The following is a 26,322-nucleotide window of genomic DNA, read 5'->3' as shown; positions in this document are numbered from 1 at the left end:
TAAATCTCACCCCAACCCTAACACTCACCCTCACCCTCAATCTCACCATAACTCTAAACCTAACCCTAAATCTAACACTAACCCTAACCCTAACCATAAACATAACCATAACCCTCAACTTCAGAATCACCCTCAGCTCCAACTTAACCCTAACCATAACACTAACAATAACGTTAATCCTAAACCTAACACTAATCCTCAACCCCACCCTCACCCTCAGCCGAATCGTAAGCCTAACCCTAAGCCTAAACCTAACCCTAACCCTAACCCTAACTGTAACCCTAAACCTAACCCTAAACCTAACCCTAATCCTCAGCCTCACCCTCACCCTAACCAAAACCCTAACCCTAACCCTCACCCTAACCCTAAGCCTAACAATAACCCTGACCCTCACACTCACCCTCAACCTAACCCTAACCCTAACCAATACCCTAACCCTAACCCTCACCCTAAACCTAAGCCTAACCATAACCCTGACCCTCACACTCACCCTCAACCTAACCCTAACCCTAAACCTAACTATATCCCTAAACTTAACCCTCACCCTTACCCTCACCCTAACACTAATCCTAACACTAAACCTCATCCTAACCCTCACCCTAACCCTAACCCTAACCCTCATCCTAACCCTAAACCTAACCCTCAACCTCATGCTTGGCCTAAGCCTAAGCCTAAGCCTAAATCTAACCCAAACATTCAACATAACGCTAACCCTAACTCTAAGCCTAAACCTCACTCTCACACTAACCCTAACTCTAACCCTTACCCTAAACCTAAACCTCATCCTAACACTAATCCTAAACCTCACCCTAACCCTCACCGTAACCGTAACCCAAACCCTAACCCTACCAATAACCCTAATCCTAACCCTAACCCTCAACCTAAGCCTAACCCTAACCCTAACCCTCACCCTAACACTTACCCTCACCTTAACACTAACACTAACTCTAACACTAACCCTCACACTAACCCTAACCATCACCCTGACTCTAAATCTCACCCTAAACCTAAACCTAACCCTAACCTTCATCCTAGCCCTCACAATAACCCTAATCCTCATCCTTACGTTAACCTCACCCTAACTCTAACACTAATCCTCAAGCTAACCCTCACCCACACCCTTCCACTAAACCTAACCGTCACTCTAACCCTAACCCTCACCCCACTGTGACCCTCACCCTCAGCCTAAACCTCAAGTTTACCCTTACCATCACCCCCATGCTAACCCTTACCCTAAACCTCACCCTAACCCTAATCCTCACCATAACCCTAATTCCACCCCAAAACCTCATGCTCACCCTAACTCTAACCCTAACCCTAACCGTAACCCTCATCCTAACCCTAAACCTCACACTAACCCTAACCCTAAACCTCAATTTAACTCTCACCCTGACCCTAATCCTAACCCTAACCCTAAGCCTAAACCTAACCCTAACACTCACCATTATCTTAATCCTCACCGTCAGCCTAAACCTCACCTTAACCCTTACTATCATCCTCACCCTAAACCTCCCGCTAACCTTAAACCTCATTGTAACCCTCATCCTAACCATAAAACTAACCATCACCCTAACGCTAACCCTCAACCTCAACCTCACCCTCAGGCTAACCCTAAGCCTAAGCCTAAACCTTACCATAATCGTCACCCTCACCCTAGCCCTCACTCTAACCCTAACCCTAACCCTAAAACTCATCCTCAACATAAACCTCACACTAACCCTAACAATAATACTCAATCTAACACTCCACCTCACCCTAACACTACACTAACCCTCACCTTAACCCTAACCCTCACCCTTACCGTAAACCTCACCCTCAGCCTAACCCTCACCTTTACCCTTACATTCACCCCCACGCTAACCCGGACCCTAACCCTAAGCCTCACACTAACCCTTAATGTAACCCTAAACCTCACCCTCTCCTTAACCCTAACTCTAACCCTAACCCTAACACTAAACCTCACCCTAACCCTAGCCCTAAACCTCACCCTCATCCTAACCATAAACATCAGCCTAACCCTAACCTTCACGATAACACTTACCCTCACCCTAAAACTAACCCTAAACCTAACACTAATCCTCACACTAACCCTAACCCTAAACCTCTCCCTAACCCTAAACCTATCCCTAAACCTAACCCTAACCCTAGCCCTCACCCTAACCCTAATTCTAACCCTCACCTTCCCCCTAACCCTAACCCTCATCCTCACACTAACCCTAACCCTAATCCTAAATCTAACCCTCACCCTAACCCTAAACCTAACACTAACCCTTACCCTAAACCTAAACCTAGCCCTAACACTCACCCTTTCCTTAACCCTCATCCTCAGCCTAAACCTCACCTTTGCCCTTAACATCATCCTCACCCTAACCCTCACCGCAATCCTAAACCTCATCCTAACCCTCACCGTAACCGTAAACCTAACCATCACACTAACTCTAACCCTCACCCTCAGCCTCACACTCAGTCTAAACCTAAGCCTAAGCCTAACCCTTAATCTAACCCTCACCCTCACCCTAGCCCTCACCCTAACCCTAATCCTAATGCTAACCCTCATCCTAACACTCACCCTATCCCTATCCCTAACCATCACCCTTAACCTTATCTTCACCCCCACTCTCGCCCTCAGCCTAACCCTAAGAATAGCCTAAACTGAACCCTCACACTCACCCTCAACTTCACCCTAATCCTAACCCTAACCCTAACCATAACCCTAAACCTCAACATAACCCTCACCCTAACCTTAACCCTAAAAATAACCCTAACTCTAACCCTCGAACTAATCCTCCAATTAACCCTAAATCTAACCCTAAACCTCAACCTCAACCTCACCCTAACCCAATTCCTAACCCTAACCCTCAACCTCACCCTAACCCAAACCCTAACCCTCACCCTGAACCTCACCCTCACCATAACTCTAACCCTAACAATAACACTAATCCTAACTCTAAACCTAACCTTAACCTTAACCGTAATCCTAACACTCACCCTCACCCTAACCCTAATCATAATCCTAACCCAAATCCTAACCCTAATCCTCACCCTCACTGTAACCCTAATCCTCAACCTAACCTTCACCTTAACCCTAACCCTAACCCTAAACCTTAATCTAACACTAACCCTAACAATCACCCTCAACCTATCCCTCACCGTAACCCTAACCTTAACCCTCACCCTAACGCTAATGCTAACCCTAAACCTCAACCTAACCCTAAACCTCACGCTCGCCATAACCCTAAACCTCACCCTAACCCTAAACATAACCGAACCTTAACTCTCACCCTAACCCTATCCCTAACCCTCCACCTAACCCTAACCCTCACATTCACCCTCAACCTCAGCCTAACCCTAAGCTTAACTATAACCCTCACACTCACCCTAACCCTTACCCTAATCCTAATCCTAACCCTAACCCTAACCCTCACCTTCGGCCTCACCCTAACCCTAAAGCGAACCCTAAACCTCACCCTCTCCCTAACCCTAACAATAACCATAACCTTAAACCTCACCCTCACACTCACCCTAGCCCTTACCCTAACCCTAATCCTAACCCTAAACCTCATCCTAACCCTCCCCCTAACCCTAACTCTCACCCTCAACCTCACCCTCAGCATAACCCTAAGCCTACCAGAAAAATAAAACTAACACACACACTCACCCTCACTCTCACCTTAATGCTATCCCTAACCCTAACCCTAACCCTCCCCCTAACTCTCACCCTAATCGTAACCCTAAACTTAACCCTTACCATAAACCTCAACCTAAACCTCACCCTAACACTAACTCTAACCCTAAACCTCACCCTCACCCTACCCCTAACTCTAACCCTAACCCAAAACCTAAAACTCACCCTAACATTAAAACTAACCCTAAACCTCAACCTAACCCTCCAACTAAACCTAAATCTAACCATAAACCTCAAATTCACCCTAACCCTAATCCTAACCCTAACCCTAAACCTCATCCTAACCCTAACCCTAATCCTCATCCTAACCCTCACCCTAACTCTAAGCCTAAACCTCACCCTAACCCCAACCCTAACCCTCCCCGTAACGGTAAACCTAACCTTAACCCTAACAATAACCCAAACACTAACCCTCAGCCTCACCCTAACCAAAAACCTCACTCGAACCCTATCCCTCACCCTAACACTTACTCTCACCTTAACACCAACCCTAACCCTCATCCTCACCCTAAACCTCACACTAACCCTAACACTAATCCTCAAACTAACTCTCATTCTAAACCTAACCCTAACCCTTACCCTAAACCTAAACCTAACCCTAACACTCAACCTTAACTTAACCCTCACCCTCAGCCTAAACCTCAACTTTACCCTTACCACAATCCCCACCCTAACCCTCACCGTAACCCTAAACCTCATCCTAACCCTCACCCTATCCGTAAAACTAACCATCACCCTAACCCTAACACTCACCTCAACCTAACCCTCACACTAAAACTAATCCTAATCCTAACCCTCATCCTAACCCTCACCCTAACCCAATCCCTAACCATCACCCTAAACCTAATCCTCACCCCCACCCCCACCCTCAGCCTAACCCTAAGCCTAAGACTAACCCTAACCCTAAGGCTCACACTCACCCTCACTCTAATCCTAACCCTAACCCTAACCATAACCCTAAACCTCAACCTAAACCTCACCGTATCCTTTACCCTAAAAGTAACCCGAACCCTAAACCTCGAAATAACCCTCCAACTAACCCTAAATATAACCCTAAACCTCACTCTCACCCTAACCCTAACCCTAAACCTCACCCTAACTCTAACTCTAAACCGAACCCTCACCTCACCCTCACCCTCATCATAAATCTAACCCCAACCCTAACAATAACATTAATCCTAACCCTAAACCTAACCATAACCCTAAACCTAACCTTAATCCTAACACTCACCCTCATGCTAACCCTAATCCTAACACTAACCCTCAGCCTAAACCTAAGCCTCACCCTCAGCTGAACCCTAAGCCTAAGCCTAACCCTAAACCTAATGCTCACACTCACCCTCAACTTAACCCTAATCCTAACCATAACCATAACCCTAATCCTCAACCTAACCCTCAACAGAACCTTAACCCTAACACTTACCCTAACCCTAACCCTCAACCTAATCCTCCAACCAAACCTAAATCTAACCCTAAACCTCACCCTAACCCTAACACTCACCCTCACCCTCACCCTCACCATAAATCTAACCCTCACCCTAACAATAACAGTAATCCAAAACCTAAACCTAAACCTAACCCAAACCCTAACCCTAATGCTAACACTAAACCTCACCCTAACCCTTCTCCTAACCCTAACACTCAACCTAACCCTAACCTTCACAGCAACCGTAACCCTAACCCTCATCCTAACCCTCACCCTAACCCTCACCCTCACCATAATCCTAACCCTAACCCTAACCATAACCCTAAACCTCAACCTAACCCTCACCCTAACCTTAACCCTAAAATTTACCCTAACCCTAACTCTCGACCTAACCCTCCAAATAACCCTAAATCTTACCCTAATCCTCACCCTCACACTAACCTAATCCTAACCCTAAACCTAAACCTCACACTAACCCTAACCCTAACCCTCACCCTCACCCTCACCCTCACCATAACTCTAACCCTAACTCTAACAATAAAATTAATTCTAACAATAAACCTATCCCTAACCCTAACCCTAATCCTAACATTCACCCACACGCTAACCCTAATCCTAACCCTAAACATTACCCTAACCCTAATCCTCACCCTCACTGTAACCCTAACGCTCAACCTTACCCTCACCCAACCCTAACCCTAAACCTAAACCTTAATCTAACACTATCCCTAACCATCACCCTAACCCTAACCCTCACCACAACCATAAACCTAACTCTCATCATAACCCTCACCCCAACACTAACCCTAACCCTCACCATAATCCTAACCCTAACCCTAACCCTAACCCTAAACCTCAACCTAACCCTCACCCTAACCTTAACCCTAAAACTTACCCTAAACCTAATTCTCGACCTAACCCTCCAACTAACCATAAATCTTACCCTAATCCTCACCCTCACACTAACCCTAATCCTAATCCTAACCCTAAACCTCACACTATCCCTAACCCTAACCCTCACCATCACCCTTACCATAACTCTAACCCTAACCCTAACAATAACATTAATTCTAACTATAAACCTAACCTGAACCCTAACCCTAATCCTGACACTCACCCTCAAGCTAGCCCTAATCCTAAGTCTATCCTTAGCCCTAACCCTAATCCTCACCCTCACTGTAACCCTAACCCGCAACCTTACCCTCACCCTAAACCTAACCCTAACCCTAAACCTTAATCTGACACTAACCCTAACCCTCACCCTCACACTAAACCTCACCCTAACCCTAACCCTAACCCTAATCCTCATCCTTACCCTCACCCTAACCCTAAACTTAACCCTCACCCTAACCCTAAACCTAACCCTAACCCTCACCCTAACCCTAAACCTCACGCTCACCATAACCCTAACACTAACCCTCACCCTAACCCTAAACATAACCGAACACTATCTGTCACCCTAACCCTAACCCTAACCCTCACCCTTACCCTAACCCTAACCCTCACCCTCACCCTCAGCCTAACCCTAAGCCTAACCCTAATCCTAACCCTAACTCTCACACTCACCATAACCCTTACCCTAAACCTAATCTGAACCCTAACCCTAACTCTAAACCTAAACCTCACCCTAACACTAACCATAACCCACAACCTCACCCTAACCCTACCTTCACACTCAACCTAACCATAACCCTCACCCTCACACTAACCCTTACACTAATCCACAACCTACCCCTAAACAAAACCAGAACCCTAACTCTTACCCTTACCCTAAACGTTACCCTCAGCCTAACCCTAACACTAAACCTCATCCTCACCCTAGCATACCCAACCCTAACCCTAATCCTTACCCTCTTCCTAACTCTCCCCCTAACCCTTACCCTAACCCTCACCCTAACACTAACACTCACCCTCAACCTCACCCTCAGCCTAACCCTAAGCCTAAACATAAAACTAACCCTAACACACACACTCACCCTCACCCTAAACCTCACCCTAACCCTAACCCTCATCCTAACCCTCCCCATATCCCTAAACCTCACCCTAAACCTCACCCTAACCAAGACCCACACCCTCACCCTCAACCTCACAGTAACTCTAACCCTAACCCTAACAATAACCATAACCCTTACCCTAACCCTGACCCTAACCCTAAACATAACTCTCAACCTCAGCCTGACCCTCACTGCAAACTTAACCCTAACCATAACACTAACAATAAACGTAACCCTAACCCTAACCCTAAACCTAATCTGCACCCTCACCCTTACCCTCACCCTCAGCCTAAAACTAAGCCTAAGCCTAACCCTAACCCTAACCCTCACTGTAATCCTAACCTTAAACCTAAACCTAAACCTAACCTTAACCTTAAACCTAATCCTAAACCTAACCCTAATCCTCAGCCTTACCCTCACCCTAACCCAAACCCTAACCCTAACCCTCACCCTAAACCTCAGCCTAACCCTAACCCTAACCCTCACACTCACCCTCAATCTAAAACTAATCCTAAAACTAACCCTAAACCTAACCCTAACCCTCACCCAAACCCTCAAAATAACACTTACCATCAACCTAACTCTACGCCTAACCCTAACCCTAACCCTCAGCCTAACCCTAACTGTACCCCTAAACGTAACCCTCACCTAACCCTAATGCTAACCCTAACCCTAACACTAAACCTCACCCTAACCCTAACCCTAACCCTCACCCTCAAACTCACCGTGACTGTAACGATAACCTTAACCCTAACAATAACCTAAACCTAACCTTACCCCTAACCCTAACCCTAAACCTAAACCTCACCCTACCACTTACACTCACCCTAACACTAACCCTAAACCTAACACTAACACTCACACTAACCCTAACCCTCACCCTAATCCTAAACCTCACCCAGACCCTAAACGTAACCCTAACCCTCACCCTCACCCTAACCCTGACCCTCATCCTCACCCTAAACCTCACACTAAACCTGACACTAATCCTCAATCTAACCCACACCTAACACTAACCCTAACCCTTACCCTAACCCTAAACCTAACCCTAACCTTCAGCCTTACCTTAACCCTCACCCACAGCGTAAACCTCACCTTTACCCTTACCATCATCCTCACCCTAACCCTCAACCTATCCCTAAACCTCATGCTAACAATCACCCTAACCGTAAACCTAACCATGACCCTAACCCTAACCCTCACCCTCAACCTCAATCTCAGCATAACCCTAAGCCTAAGCCTAAGCCTTACCCTAATCCTCACCCTCACACTAGCCCTCACTCTAACCCTAATCCTAACCATCACCCTAACCCTAATCTTGACTCCCACCATCACCCTCAGCCTAACCTTAAGCCTAAGCCTAAGCCTAACTCTAACCCTCACACTCACCCTCACCCTAACCCTAATCCTAACCCTAAACCTAACCATAACCCTAAACCTAAACCTAACCCTCACCCAACCTTAACCCTAACACTAACCCTAAACCTAACCCTCGACCTAACTGTCCCCCTAAACCTAAATCTAACCGTAAACCTCACCCTCAACCTAACCCTAACTCTAATCCTAACCCTCATGTTCACACTCAATGTAACTCTAACCCTAACCCTAAACCTCAACCTAACCCTAACACTCACCCTAACCCTAAACTTAAACCAAACCCTAAGTCTCAATCTAACCCTAAACCTAACACTCACTGTAATCATAACACTCACAATCACCCTCAAACTCAGCCTCACCCTAACTCTAACCCTAAACCTTACCCTCATCCTAAACCTATCCCTAAACCTCACCCTAACCCTCACCGTAACCCTCCCCCTAATGCTATATCTAACCCTAAACCTCACCCTCACCCTAACTCTAACCCTAAACCTCACCCTAACCCTAACCCAAACCCTCAACCGCACCCTCACCCTCACCGTAACTCTAACCATAACACTAAAAATAAACCTTAACCTAACCCTAACACTAACCCTAACCCTAATCCTCACCCCCACCCTCACCCTCAGTCTAAGCCTAAGCCTAACCCTAACCCTAACCCTAACTCTCACCGAAAACCTGAACCTAACCTTAATCCTAACCTTTAGCACTAAACCTAACCCTAACCCTAAACCTAAACCTAACCCTAACCTTCATTCTCACCTTCACCTTAACCCAAACCCTAAACGTAACCCTCACCCTAACCCTAAGGCTAATCCTAACCCTAACACTAACCCTCACACTCACCCTCACCCTAACCATAATGCTAACCCTAATCCTATTCCTAACCCTAACCCTCACTCTAACCCTCAACCTAACCCTAACCCTAACCCTAATGCTAACCCTAAACCCCATCCTAAACCTCACCATAACCCTAACCATAACCCTCACCCTAACCCTAACCCACAACCTCATGCACAGCCTAAGCCTAATCCTAAGCCTAACACTAATCCTAACCCTCACCCTAAACCTAACCCTAACACTTACCCTAAATCTAACCCTAAATCTCACTCTCACCCCTTCCCTAACTCTAACCCTAACCCTTAATCTAAACCTCATCCTAACCCTAAACATAATCCTCACTCTCACCCTCACCATAACCGTAACCCTAACCCTAACCCTAACAATAACCCAAACTCTAACCTGAACCCTAACACTTACACTCACTCTAACAGTAACAGTCACCCTAACACTAACCCTCACACTAACCCCAACAATAACCCTAACTGTAAACCTCACCCTAACGCTCAACCTCACCCTAAACCTAACTCTAACCTAAACCTCACCCTAACCCCAACCCTCACCCTAAAACTAACTCTAACCCTCACCCTCATAATAACCCTAACCCTCAACTTAACCTTCACCCTAACCCTCACCCTAACCCTAACGCTAACCCTAAACCTCACACTAACCCTCGCTCTAACTCTAACACTAAACCTAACCCTGATCTTCACCCTAACCCCAATTCTATCCCTAACCCTCAGCTAACCCTAACCCTCACCTTAACCCTAACCCTAACCCTAATCCAAACACTAAACCTAACCCTCACCCGAAACCTATCCTCACCCTAACCCTCACCCTCACCCTAAACCTCACCCAAACCCTAACCTTCACCTTAACCCTGACTCAAACCCTAACCCTCACCCTTACCCTCACCCTAACACCTACCCTCACCCTAACCCTAACCCTAAACTTTACCCTCACCCTGAACCTCACCCTCAGCCTAACCCTAACCCTAACACTATTCCTAATCCTAACTCTCACCCTCATACTAACCCTAACCCTAACCCTAACCTTAAAAATAACTCTCACCCTAACTTTAAACCTAAACCTAACCAAAACCCTAACCCTCACCCTCACCCAAAACCTCACCCTCACCATCATCCTAACCCTAACCATTACCCTAAACCTCACCCTAAACCTAACTCTGACACTCAGCCTCACACTCACCCTAAACCTAACCCTACACCTAAGCCTAATCCTAAACCTAACCCTCACCCTCACCCTCACCCTAAACCTAAACCTTACCATAACCCTAACTGTAACCCTAGCCCTCACCCTAACCCTTACCCTCACCGTCACCCTAACCCTAACCCAAACCCTATCCCATACCCTCACCCTAACCCTAACCCTAACCCTCAACCTCACCCAAACCCTAACCCTCACCCTCACCCTAACCCTAACCCTAACCCTAATGCTAAACCTAACCCTCATGCTCAGAGTAACCTTAACCTTAAGCCTCACCCTAAACCTAAAATTAAACCTTATGCTATCCCTAACACTCACCCTCTCCCTGAACCTCACTCTAACCCTTATCCTCACTCTAACCCTCACGCTAACCCTATCCCTTACACTAAAACTAAACCTCATCCTAACCCTCACCCTAAACCTAAACCTAAACCTAACCTTCACCCTAACGCTCACCCTTACCCTCACCCTAACCCTAACCCTAACCCTCAGCTTAAACCTCATCCTAACCCTCACACTAACCTTAAACCTCACCCTAACCATAACCCTAACCCTCAGCCAAACCCTCATCCTAATCCTAACCCTAACACTCAACCCAACCCCAACCCTAACCCTAACCCTAACCCACACCCTAACCCTAAACCTCACCCTCACCCTCACCCTCACCCTCAGCCTAACCCTATCCCTAACCCTAAACCTAACCCTAAACCTCACCCTCACCCTCGCTCTAACTCTAACACTAAACCTAATCCTAATCTTCACCCTAAACCCAATTCTATCCCTAACCCTCACCTAAACCTAACCCTCACCTTAACCCTAACCCTAACCCTAATCCAACAGTAACCCTAACCCGCACTCTAAATCTAAACCTAACTCTAACCAAAACCCTCACCCTAATCCTAACCCTATAACTAACCCTCACCCTAACACTAACCCTAATCCTAAACCTAACCCTCACCCTCATCCTAACCCTTACATTCACCCTAAACCCATCTTTAACCCTAATGCTATCCCTAACCCTCTCCCTCACCCTAAACCTCACTCTAACCCTAACCCTCACCCTAACTCTCACCTTAACTCTAACCCTAACACTAACACTAAACCTCACTTTAACCCTCACCCAAACCAAAACCTAAACCTAACCCTCACCCTAACGCTCAGCCTAACCCTGAAACTCAACCTAACCCTCACCCTGACCCTAACCCTCACCCTAAATATGACCCTCACCCTAAACCTAACCCTAAACCTAACTGTCACCCACACCCTAAAAGTCACCCTCACCCGAACCCTCACCCACACCCTAACCTTACCCTAAATCTCACACTAACCCAAACCCTCACCCTAAACATAACTATAACCCTCACTCTCATAATAACCCTAACCCTCAACTTAACCTTCGCCCTAATCCTCACCCTAACCCTAAGGCTAACCCTAACCCTCACTCTCACCCTAACCCTCACCCTTACCCTTATCCTCACACTAACCCTAAACCTAACCCTAATCCTCACATTAACCCTAACCCTCACCCTAACCCTAACCCTACCCTCACCCTACCCCTCACCCTAACCCTAACCCTATCCCTCACCCTAACCCTATCCCAAACCCTCAACTTCACCCTAACAATCACCGTCCCCATCACCCTAAAACTCACCCTAAACCTAACCCTCACCTACACCCTCACCCTCATCCTAACCCAAAACATCACTTTCACCCTAAACATCATCCTAATCCTAAACCTCACCCTAACCCTAACCCTAATCCTCACCCTAACCCTAACCCTCACCTTAAACTTCACTCTCACCCTAATCTTCACCCTAAACCTAACCCTAACCCTCACCCTAACCCTCACCCTAACCCTAACCCTATCCTTAATCCTAACCCAAACCATAACCCTAAACCTAAACCTAACCCTCACCCTCACCCTAACCTTTACCCTCAACCTAACCCTAAACCTAACCCTCAAACTAACCTTCATCCCAACACTCACACTAACCCTAAACCTCACCCTAACCACAACCCTAATCCTCAGCCAAAACTTCTTCCTAACCCTAAAAGAAAACTTCAACCATAACACTAACCCTAACCCTAAACCTAACCCTCACCCTCAGCCTAACCCTAAACCTAAACCTAACCCTAACCCACACACTCACCCTAACCCCAACCCTATCCCTAACCCTCACCTAACCCTAACCCTCACCCAAACCATAACCCTAACCCTCACTCTCATCCTAACCATAAACTTCACCCTAACCCTAAGCATAAACTTAACCCTCACCCTCACCCTAAACCTCACCCTAACCCTTACTCTTTTTTTTTTGTTTTCTTTTTTTATTTTATTTTATTTTATTTGAGAACATACTGTACAGAGGGGCTACAATTACATGGGCAGGATAATGCATACATTTCTTACCAAGCATTGCAGCCTCCTCCTTTGTTTACACTTCACCTCCCTTCCCATCCTCCCCCCTCCCCCCACTCAATTATACCCCCTCCCCTCCCCACACCGACATTGTAAAGTTGGTTTTGACATGACATTTTGTACTTCTCATTGTTGCAACAGGTCCACCTGAATCCTTAAACGACTTGTTTGTCCCCATCTCCTCCACATGTTATACTGACATCAAATATAGTGAAAGCGGGGGTTACACTGTGGGGGAGGGACATACAAAGCAACAAAGAAATAATCTTATAAATGCGTTAGAAACACATGCATGAAAGAAACGAAAACATTAAAATACATATTTAAGGGTTCATTTTCCTAACATCACATTATCTGACCTTTTCCGCTTGACTCATACCTATACTAGATATTGCAAATAAGGGAAACCATGGGACCTATGCTTCTTTGGGGCTGGCTTACTTCACTTAATATAATTTTTTCCAAACCTTTCCATTTCCTAACAAATGGAGAAATGTCATTCTTTCTGATGGAGGCATAGAATTCCATTGTGTATATATACCACATTTTCTTGATCCATTCATCTACTGAGGGGCATCTGGGTTGGTTCCATATCTTAGCTATGGTAAATAATGCTGCAATAAACATAGTTGTGCTGGTAGCTTTAGTGTGGTCTTGTTTGTAAACATTTGGGTAAATGCCCAAAAGTGGGATTGCTGGATCATAGGGGAGATCTATGTGAAATCTTTTGAGGAACCTCCATACTGCTTTCCAAAGTTGTTGAACAAGTTTACATTCCCAGCAACAATGAAGTAAGGTTCCTTTCTGTCCACATCCCCTCCAGCATCTGTTGTTGTTAGAGTTCTTGATTTTTGCTGTTCTAACTGGAGTGAGGTGATATCTCAATGTTGTTTTGATTTGCATTTCTTTTATGGCTAGGGATGTTGAACATTTCTTCATGTGTCTATTGGCCATCCTTCTTTCTTCTTCAGAGAAGCTTCTCTTTAAGTCTTTCGCCCACTTATTTATTGGGCAGTTGTTTCTTTGAGGATTTGTTGTTGGGGGGTTTAATTTTTTGAGTTCCAAGTATATTTTAGATATGAGACCCTTGTCCATTGTATGGCTAGTAAAGATCTTCTCCCAATCGGTGGGCTTTCTATTGATCTTGCTAGCTATGTCATTTGCCCTGCAGAAGCTCTGCAACCTTATGCAATCCCATTTGTCCAACATTTCTTTGATTTGTTGTGGATCCGGGTCTCTATTCAGAAAATTTCGGCCTGAGCCAAGGAGACCTAGGGTTTCTCCTATTCCATCCTGTAATATTTTCAGAGTGTCTGCTTTGAGTTCAAGGTCTTTGATCCATTTGGAGTTGATTCTGGTGCAGGGTGATATATAAGGATCTAGCTTTAGTTTTCTACATGTAGTTAACCAATTTTGCCAGCACCATTTACTGAAGAGGCTGTCTTTCTTCCATTCTATTGTTTTAGCTTCCTTATCGAAGATTAGATGGCTATAGGTCTGTAGGTTCATTTCTGCCTAACCTTTACTCTTACCCGAAACCTAACCCTAACCCTCAGCCTAACCCTCATCCTAACGCTAACGCTAACCCTAACACTCATATTAACCCTAACCCTCACCCTCACCCTCAACCTCACCCTCAGCCTAACCCTAACCCTAACCCTAATCCATACACGAACCCTAAAACTCACCCTAAGTCAAAACCTAACCCTAACAAAACCCTCACCCTAATCCTAACCCTATCCCTAACCCCCACCCTAACCCTAAACCTAATACAAAACCTAACCCTGACCCTCATCCTAACCCTTACCCTCACGCTAACCTTAAACTTAACCCTCACCCTAATCCTCATCGTAACCCTAAACCTAACTCTAACCCTCACCCTAACCTTAACCCTAACCCTAAACCTGACCCTCACCTAAACCCTGACCGTCACCCTCACCCTCAACCTAACACTCACGTTCACACTAACCCTCACACTCAACTTCACTATAATTCTAACCCTAACCCTAAATCTCACCCTAAACCTAAACCTGATCCTAATGCTTACCATAACCCTCACCCTCACCGTAACCCTAAACCTAACTCTAACCCTCACACTAAACCTATCCTTAACCCTAATGCTATCCCTAATCCTCACCATCACCCAAACCCTCACTCTAACCCTTACCCACAGCCTAACCCTCACAGTAACACTAACTCTCATTCTAACCTTCATACTAACACTAAGCCTAACCCTCACCCTAACGCTTACCCTCACCCGAACCCTAACGCTAACCCTCAGCCTAAACCTCATCCTAACCCTAACCCTAACCCTCACCCTAACTATAACACTAACCCTAACCCTTACACTCACATTAATCCTAACGCTCACCGTCAACCTCACCCTCAACCTAACCCAAACTCTAACCCTAATCCAAAACCCTCACCCTCACCCTAAACATCACCCAAACATTAACCCTCACGTTAACCCTGACTCTAACCCTAACCCTCACCCTTACCGTCACCCCAACACTTACCCTCACCCTAACACTAACCCTAAACTTTTCCCTCACCCTGACACTCACCCTCAGCGTAACCCTAACCCTAACATTATTCCTAATCCTAACTCTCAACCTCACACTAACCCTAATCCTAACCCTCACCCTAACCCTCACCCTAAAACTAATCCTCAGCCGATCCCTAACCCTAACCCTAACCCTCAACCTAACACTTACCCTCACCCTAAACCTAAAACTCACCCTCACTCTAAACCTCACCCTAACCCTTACCCTCACCCTTACCCGAATCTAAACCTAACCCTATAACTAGGGCTCACCCTAACCCTCACCCTCATCATAACCCTAACCCTAAACCTAACCCTCACCCTCACCCTAAACCTCACCCTCACCCAAACCCTCACCCTAACCCTTTCCCTCACACTAACCCATTCCCTAACCCTAACCCTAACCCTAATTCTCAACAGAACACTCACCCTCACCCTAACCCTCACCCTCACACTAAACATCAGCCTAACCCTAACCCTCACCGTAAGCCTAACCCTAAACCTCACCCTAACTCTAACCCTCCCCGTAAACCTAAACCACACCCTAACCCTATCCCGAACCCTCACCTTCACCCTCACTCTCACCCTAACCCTAACCCTAACCCTCATCCTAACACTAAACTTCAACCTCACCCTCACCCTAATCCTAAACTTAACCCCAACACACACCCTCGTTACTAAACCTCACCCTAACCCTAACCATAACCCTTACCTAAATGAAAACCTAACCCTCACCCTCACCTTCAACCTAATCCTCAACCTCACCCTAGCCCTCACCCTAAAACTAACCCTCACCCTAAGCCTAAACTTAACACTCACCCTCATTCTAACCCTCACCCTAAAACAAACCCTAACACTCATCCTAACCCTAACTCTAAACCTAATGCTAACCCTAAACCTCACACTCACCCTAAACTTCACCCTCACCCTTACCTTAACCTAACCCTAACCCTAACCCTCACACTAAACCCAACCCTCACCCTCACCCTAACCCTTACCCTCAGCCTAACCCACACAGTAAACCTAACTCTAATACTCACACTATCCTTAACCTTAATGCAAAACCTCACTCTAACCCTCACCCTAACCCTAACCCTAATGCTAACCGTAAACCTCACCCTCACCCTAACACTCACCCTAACACTAACCCTCACCCTAAACCTAAACCTCACCCTCACCCTAACCCTCACCCTAACACTTACCCACACCCTCACCCTCACCCTAACCCTAACCCTAAACCTAACCTTCACACTAACACTCACTCTAACCCTAACCCTCACCCTCAGCCTAACCCTCACCCTCACCATTACCCTCACCCTAAACCTTACCCTAACCCTAAACCTAACCCTCACTCTAACCCTAACCCTAACCCTCAGCCTAAACCTTATGCTAATCCTAAATCTAAACTTAACCCTCATCCTAACTCTAAACCTAACCCTAACCCTCACACTAACCCTAAACCTAACCCTCAGCCTAACCCTCATTCTAACCCTAATCCTAACCCTCACCCTCACCTTAACTCGAAACCTAAACCTAACAATCACCCCCACCCTCATACAAACCGAACACTATCCCTAACCCTCACCCTAACCCTAAACTTCACCCTATACCTCACCCTCACCCTCACCCTAACCCTAACGATAACCCTCACCCTAAACGTAACCCTAACCCTAACACTAACCCTAACCCTCATCCTCAAACTAAACCTCACCCTAAACCTGACCCTCACCATAACCTTGACCCTAAGCCTAAACTTAATCCTGACCCTAACCCTAACCTTAACCCACACACTAACCCTCACTCTCACCCGAACCCTCACTCTCACCCTAACACTAACCCTGACCCTAAACCTAATCCTAATCCTAAACCTAACCATCACCCTCAAACTCACCCTAACCCTAACTCTAACCCTAACTCTCAAGCTAAACCTAACCCTAACCCTCAACCTAACCCTAACCTTCACACTCACCATAAAACTCACCCTAAACATAACATTAACCCTCTCCCTAACAATCATCCAAACCCTAACTCTAACCCTAACCATGAACCAAACCCTAACACTACCCCTCACCCTCACCATCACACTAACCCTAAACCTAATGCTAAACCTCACCCTTACCCTAATCCTCAGCCACACCCTAACCCGAACTCGAACCCAAACCCGAACCCTCACCCGAAACCTCATCCTCAGCCTAACCCTCACCCTCAACCTAAACATCACCCAAACCCTAAACTTCACCTTAACCCAGACTCTAACCCTAACCCTCACACTTACCCTCACCCTAACACTTACCCTTACCCTCAACCTAACCCTAACCTTTTCCCTCACCCTGAACCTCACCCTCAGCCTAACCCTAACCCTAACACTATTCCTAATCCTAACTCTCACCCTCACACTAAACCTAACGCTAAACCTCACCCTCACCCTTACCCTAACCCTAACCCTAACCCTCATCCTAACACTAAGCTTCACTCTCACCCTCACCCTAACCCTAAACCTAACCCTAACTCTCATCCTAACCCTAAAGCTAAACCTAATGCTAACACTAAAACTCACCCTCACCCTAACCCTCAACTTAACCCTTACCGTCACCCTAACCTTAAGCCTAAACCTCACAATAAACCTAACCCTCACCCTAACCCTAAAACTAAACATAAACTTCACCCTAACCCTCACCCTAATCCTAAACCTCACCCTAAGCCTAAACCTCACCCTAAACTTTACCCTCAACCTAACCCAAACCCTAACCCTAAACCTAACACTCAAACAAACCCTAACCCTAACCCTAACCCTCACCCTCAATCTCCCCTTCCTCCTCAGCCTTACCCTAACCCTCACCCTAATCCTAACCCTAACCCTCAACCCCACCCTCACCCTAACCCTAACCCTAACGCTAACCCTCACCCTAACCCTCACCCTCACCCTAACCCTAGCAATAACCCTAACCCTAACATAATCCTAAACCTAAAATTCACCCTAACCCAAATCCCAAGCCTAACCCTCACCATCACCCTCATTCTAACACTCACCCTCACCCTGACCCTCAGCATCACACTAACCCTCACACTAACCAGAAGCCTCATCCTAATCCTAAACCTAAGCGTCACCCTCAATTTCACCCTCATCCTCAGCCTAACCCTAACCCTAACCCTAATCCTAACACTAAACCTTAGCCTCACCCTCACCCTCACACTAACCCTCAACCTCACCCTAAACATCACCCTAACCATAACAATCACCCTAACCCTAAGGCTAACACTAAACCTCAGCATCACCCTAACCCTCACCCTAACCCTTACCCTCACACAAACCCTACACCTAACCCTATCCCGACACCTCACTCTGACTCTCACCGTAACCCTAACCCTCAACCACACCCTAAGCCGAACCCTTACCCGAACCCTCATCCTCACACTAACACTCACCCTCACCCTAACCCTCACCTTCACAATAAACATCACCCTAACCCTAGCTCTCACCCTAACCCTAACCCTAAACCTCACCCTAACCCTAATCATCAACTAACCCTAACCCTCAACCTCACCCTAACCCTAACGCTCATCCTAACTCTAACCCTGACCCTAAAACTAACCCTCACCCTCACCCTAACCCTCACCCTCACAGTAACCCTAATGCTAACCCTAACCCTCACCCTCACCATAACCCTCACCATAACCCTTACTGTCAACCTAACCATAACGCTCACCTCACCCTAACCCTCACCCTAATAATTATCCACACCCTAACTCTCACCCTAAACCTAAACCTAACCCTCACCCTAACCCTCACCCTAACACTAACCATAAACCTAACCCTATCCCTCACGCTAACCCTCACCCTAACCCTTCCCCTCACCATCACCCTAAACCTCACCCTAACCTTTAAACTCAACCTAACCCAAACCCTAACCCTAAACCTAACAATCATACTAACTCTAACCCTAAGCCTCACCCTAACCCTTACACTAAGCCTAAATATAACCCTAACCCTTACCCTAAACCTAATCCTAACCCTAACCCTCACACTAACCCTAACCCTAACCCTCAGCCTCACCCTCATCCAAACCCTAATCCTAATGCTCACCCTCAACCTAACCCTAAAATTAACCCTAACCCTAACCCTCACCCTATGCCTAACACTCACCCTTACCCTAACCCTCACCCTAACCAATACCCTCACCCTAACCCTATCCCTAACTCTAAACCTAACTCTAACTCTCACCTGAACACTCAACCTCAACCTAACCCTCACCCTCACACTAAACATCACCCCAAACCTAACCCTCAACCTCAACCTAAACCTAACCCTCACCCTAAATCTAACCCTCACCCTAAAGCTAAACATATCCCTAATGCTAATGTAACACCTCACCCTCACCCTAACCCTCACCCTTACTTTATCCTCAACTAACCCTAAACCTAACCCTCACAATAACGCTAATCCTTACGCTATCCCTCACCCTAACCCTAACCCTCAACCTCACCCTAAATCTAATGCTAACCCTAACCCTCACCCTCACCCTAACATCACCCTAACTCCTAACCTCACCCTAACCTGCAAACTAACCCTAACCCTAAACCTACCGCTCACCCTAACCCTCATCCTAACCATAAACCTAACCCTAACCTTAATGCTCACCCTTACGCTGAGCTTAACCCTCACCCTTTCACTCACCCTAACCATTAGCCTCACACTAACCCTATCCCTAACCCTAATCCTAACCCTAACTCTCACCAGAACACTCAACCTCATCCTAACCCTCACCCTGACACTAAACATCACCCTAAACCTAAACCTAACCCTAAACTTCGCCCTAACCCTAACCCTCACCGTAATCCTAACACTAAAATTCTCCCTCACCCTTACCCTAACACTCTCCTTAACCCTTACCGTCACCCTAACCCTAACCCTCTCCCTCACACTAACCCTCACCCTAACCCTTACACTGACCCTAATCCTAAACCTAACCCTCATCCTAACCCTAAACCTAACTCTAACCCTCACCTTCCCCATCACCCTCAGCCTAACCCTAATCCTAACCCTAAAAACCCTCACCCTCAACCTCACCCTAACCCTAAACCTAACCCTAACACACACCCTCATCCTCACCCTAACCCTAACTCTATCCCTAACCCTCACCCTAAACCTAACCCTCACCCTATACCTCACCCACACCCTAACCCTCACCCTAACCCTCACCCTCACCCTAAAACTCAGCCTAACCCTTACCATCACACTCACCCTAACCCTCACCCTCACCCTAACACTCACCCTAACCCTTACCATCACCCTAACCCTCACCCTAACACTTACCCACACCCTAACCCTCACCTTAACCCTAAACCTAAACATAAAACTAAACCTCACCCTCACCCTCACTCTAACCCTAACCCCAACCCTCACGCTCACCCTCACCCTAACCTTAACACTCACCCTCACCCTAACCCTCACCCTAACCTTTACACTCCACCTAACCCAAACACTAACCCTAAAACTAACACTCACACTAACCCTAACCCTAACGTGCACCCTAACCATTATACTAACCCTAAACCTAACCCTAAACCTCACCCTAACACGAACCCGAACCCTAACCCTCACCCTCACCATAACTCTAATGCTAACTCTAACCCTCACCTTCACCTTAACCCTCCACCTAACACCCACCCTCACCCTAACCCTAACCCTCACCCTCAACCTAAACCTCACCCTAATCATAACCCTAACCATAACCCTAACGCTCAACCTAACCCTAAACCTCACCCTCACCATAACACTCACCCTAACCCTTACCCTCACACTAAACATATCCCTTACCCTAACCCTAAGCCTAACTCATCAGAACACTCACCCTCATCCTAACCCTCACCCGGACACTAAACATAACCCTAACCCTAACCCTAACCCTCACCCTAAGGCTAACCCTAACCCTCACCCTAACACTAACCCTCACTTTAATCCTAAACTTCACACAAACCCTAACCATAACCCTCACCCTCACACTCACCCTCACCCTAACCCTAACCCTAAACCTCATCCTAACTCTAACCTTCACCCTCACCCTCAGCATAACCCTAACACTCATCCTAACCCTAACGCTAAACCTAATGTTAACCCTAAACCTCACCCTCACCCTCACCCTAACCCTTACCATCACCCTAATCCTAACCCTAAACCTCTCACAAAACCTAACCCTCACCCTGAACTTAAGCCTACCCCTCCGCCTAACGCTCACCCTAAAACTAACCCTAAACCTACTCCTCACCCTATCCTTAACCTTTACAAAAACCCTCACCCTAACCCTCACCCTCACCCTAACCTTAATGCTAACCCTAACCCTCACCCTCACCCTAACCCTCATCCTAAACTTTACCCTCACCCTAACCCTTAACCTAACCCTACACTTAACCCTCAAACTAACACTAAACCTAACCCTCAGCCTAACCCTTATGCTAACCCTAAATCTAACAATAACCCTCACCCTAACCATAAACCTAACCCTAAACCTAACACTCCCACTAACCCTAACCCTAACACTCACACTAACCCTAACTCTAACCCGCAGCCAAACCCTCATCCTCACCCTAACACTCACCCTAAACCTAAACCTCACCCTCATCCTAACTCTCACCCTAACACTGACCCACACCCTCACACTCGCCCTAACCCTAACCCTAAACTTAACCTTCACCCTAACGCTCACTCTAACCCTAACCCTCACCCTCACCCTAACCCTCATCCTAACCCTCACCCTAACACTTACACACACCCTCAACCTCACCCTAACCCTAACCCTAAACCTAACCCTCAGCCTAACCCTCAGTCTAACCCTAATCCTAACCTTCAACCTCACCCTCACCGTAACTCAAAACCTAAATCTAACACTCCCGCTCACCCTCACCCTAAACTAACACTTTCCCTAACCCTCACCCTAATCCTAAACCTCACCCTATACCTCACCCTCATGCTCACCCTAACCCTAACCCTAACTATAACCCTCACCCTAAACGTCACCCTAACCCTAACACTAACCCTAACCCTCATCCTCACACTAAACCTCACGCTAACCCTTAGCCTCACCACAACCTTGATCCTAAGACTAAACCTAATCCTGACCCTAACCCTAACCATCACCCATACACTAACCCTCAGTCTCAACCGAAACCTCACTCTCACACTAAAACTCACGCTGAAACTAACCCTAATCCTAATCCTAAACCTAACCCTCACCCTCAAACTCACCCTAAACCTAACTCTAACCCTAACCCTCACCCTCACCCTAACCCTAACCCTCAACCAAACCCTAACCCTCACACACACCCTAAACCTCACACTAACCCTAACATTATCCCTCTCCCTAAAAATTATCCAAACCCTAACCCTAACCCTAACCCTCAACCAAACCCTAACCCTACCCCTCACCCTCACTGTCACACTAACCCTAAACCTAATGCTAACCCTCACCCTAACCCTAACCCTCAGCCACACCCTAACCCGAACCTGAACCCGATCCCGAACCCTCACCCGAAACCTCATCCTCACCCTCACCCTCACCCTAAACATCTCCTAAACCCTAACCCTCACCTTAAACCTGACTTTAACCCTAACCCTCACCCTTACCCTCACCCTCACCTAACCCTAATCTTTTCCCTCACCCTGACCCTCAGCCTCAGCCTAACCCAAACCCTAACACTATTCCTAATCCTAACTCTCACCCTCACACTAACCCTAACCCTAAACCTCACCCTCACCCTCACCCTAACCCTAACCATAACCCTCATCCTAACATTAACCTTCACCCTCACCTTCACCCTAACACTAAGCCTAACCCTAACTCTCATCTAACCCTAAAGCTAAACCAAATGCTAACCCTAAAACTCACCCTCACCCTATCCCTCACCCTAACCCTTGCCATCACCCTAAACTCAACCCTATCTGTCACACTAAACCTAACCCTCACCCCAACCCTAAGCCTACCCTTCCACCTAACACTCACCCTAAAACTAACCCTAAACCTAATCCTCACCCTATCCTTAAACTTAAACCAAACCGTCACCCTAACCCTGACCCTCACCCTAACCTTAATGCTAACCCTAAACCTCAACCTAACCCTAACACTCACACTAACCCTAAACCTAACCTGCAGCCTAACCCTCATCCTAACCCTAACCCTAACCCTACCCCTAACCCTCACACTCACCCTAAACCTCACACTAACCCTAAACCTACCCCTCTCCCTGACCCTCACCCTAACCGTTACGCTAACACTAACCCTCAACTGAACCCTAAAACTACCCCTCACCCTCACCCTCACACTAAGCCTAAACCTAATGATAACCCTCACCCTAACCCTAATCCTCACCCACACCCTAACCCGAAACCTCACCTGAACCCACAGCCACACCCAAATTCTCATCCTCACACTAAACCTCACCCTCACCATAAACATCACCCTAACCCTAACCCTCCCCTAACCCTAACCCTAACCCTAACTTTCACCCGAACCCTCACCATAACCCTAACCATAAGCATAACCATAATCCTCACACTAACCTTAACCCTCACCCTAACCATAATCCTAACCCTATCCTTCACCCTCACCCTGACCCTCACCTCAGCCTAACCCTAACACTAACCCTATTCCTAATCCTAAGTATCACCCACACCCTCACCCTAACCATCACCCTAAAACTAACCCTCACCCTCACCCTAACCCTAACCCTCATGCTAAACCTAACCTCAGCTTAATCGTCACCCTCACCCTAACACTTACAGAAACGAAACCCTCACCCTCACCCAAAGCCTCACACTCACCCTAGTCCTCACCCTAACCCTAACACTCACCCTCAACCTCCCCTTCCCCCTCAGCCTTACCCTAACCCTAACCATATTCCTAACCCTAACCCTCAACCTCACCATCACCCTAACACTAAACCTAACCCTAATGCTAAACCTAACCCTCAATCTTACCCTAACCCTAACCCTAACCCTAACAATAACCCTAACCCTAAACCTAAACCTAAAACTCACCCTAACCCTAATCCTAACCCTAACCCTCACCCTCACCTTAGGCCTCATTCAAATCCTCACCCTCACCCTGACCCTCACCATCACACTAACCCTCACACGAAACCTAACCCTCACCCTAACCCTAACCCTAAACCTATCCCTCACCATCACCCTCACCCTAAACCTAACCCTAACCCTGAACCTAAACCAAATCCTCACCCTCACCCAAACCCTCACACTGACCCTAGCCCTCACCCTAACCCTAAACCTAATCCTAACCCTCACCCTCAACCTCATCTTCCCCCTCAGCCTTACCCAAACCCTAACCCTAATCCTAACCCTAACCCTCAACCCCACCCTCACTGTAACCCTAAACCTAATCCTAATGCAAAACCTCACCCTCACTCTCACCCTAACCCTAACCCTGAACCTAACAATAACCCTAACCCTAACCCTTACCGTAAAACTCACCCTAACCCTAATCCTAACCATAACATTCACCCTCATCTTCAGCTTCATTCTAACCCTCACTTTCACCCTGACCCTCACCATCACACTAACACTCACACTAACCCTAACCCTCACCCTAACCCTAACCCTAAACTTAACCCTCACCATCACCCTCACCGTAAAGCTAACCCTAACCCTAACCCTAAACCTCACCCTAAGCTTAACCCTCAACCTAACCCTAACCCTCACACTGACCCTCACACTAAACCTTACCATAACCCTAACCATCACCCTAACACTTAACCTGACCCTAACCCTCACCCTAAACCTAAACCTGACCCTAAACCTAAGCCTCACCCTCACCCTAAACATAACCCTCATCCTAACCTTAAATCTAAAACTAATGCTAACCCTAAACCTCACCCTCACCCTAACCCTTACCCTCACCCTAACCCTAACCCTAACCCTCACACTAAACCTAAACCTCACCCTAACCCTAACCCTAATTCTCACACTAAACCTAACCCTCACCCTAAACCTAACCCTGCTCCTCACCCTAACCCTCACCCTCTGCCTATCCCTAACCCTAATACTCATCCTATCCCTAACATTAACCCTAACCCTTACCCTCACCCTAACCCTAATGCTAACACTAACCTTCCCCCTCCCCCTATTCCTCTCCCTCACCCTAACCCTCACTCTAACACTTACCCACACCCTAACCCTCACCCTAACCCTAAACCTAAACCTAACCTTTACCCTAACCCTAACCCTCAGCCTAACCCTCAATCTAACCCTAACCCTAACCCTAATCCTAACCCTCAAACTAACCCTCACACTAACTGTAAATCTAAACCTAAACCTAACACTCAGCCTCAGCCTCACCCTAACCTAAAACTATCCCTAACCCTCACCCTAACCCTAAACCTGACCCTAAACCTCACCCTTACCCTAACACTAACCCTATCCCTAAACCTCACCCTAACCCTAACAATAACCCTAACCCTCATCCTCACACTAAACATCACCCTAAACCTTACCCTCACCATAACCTTAACCCTAAGCCTAAAACTAATCCTCACCCTAAACCTAACCCTCACCCACACACTAACCCTCACCCTCATCCTAACACTCACCCTAACCCTACCCTTAATCCTAATCCTAAACCTAACCCTCACCCTCAAACTCACGCTAACCAAAACTCTCACCCTAACCCTCAATTTCACCCTAATGCTAACCCTAACCCTAACCCTCAACCTAAACCTACCCCTAACACTAACCCTCACACTCACCCTAAACTTCAACCTAAACCTAAAATTACACCTCCTCCTAACCATCACCCTAACCCTAAC

Source organism: Dipodomys merriami, unplaced genomic scaffold, assembly GCF_024711535.1.
Source record: "Dipodomys merriami isolate MVZ:Mamm:240054 unplaced genomic scaffold, mDipMer1.0.p SCAF_126, whole genome shotgun sequence".
In the NCBI taxonomy this organism is placed as follows: Eukaryota; Metazoa; Chordata; class Mammalia; order Rodentia; family Heteromyidae; genus Dipodomys; species Dipodomys merriami.
This window is presented reverse-complemented; position numbering follows the sequence as displayed.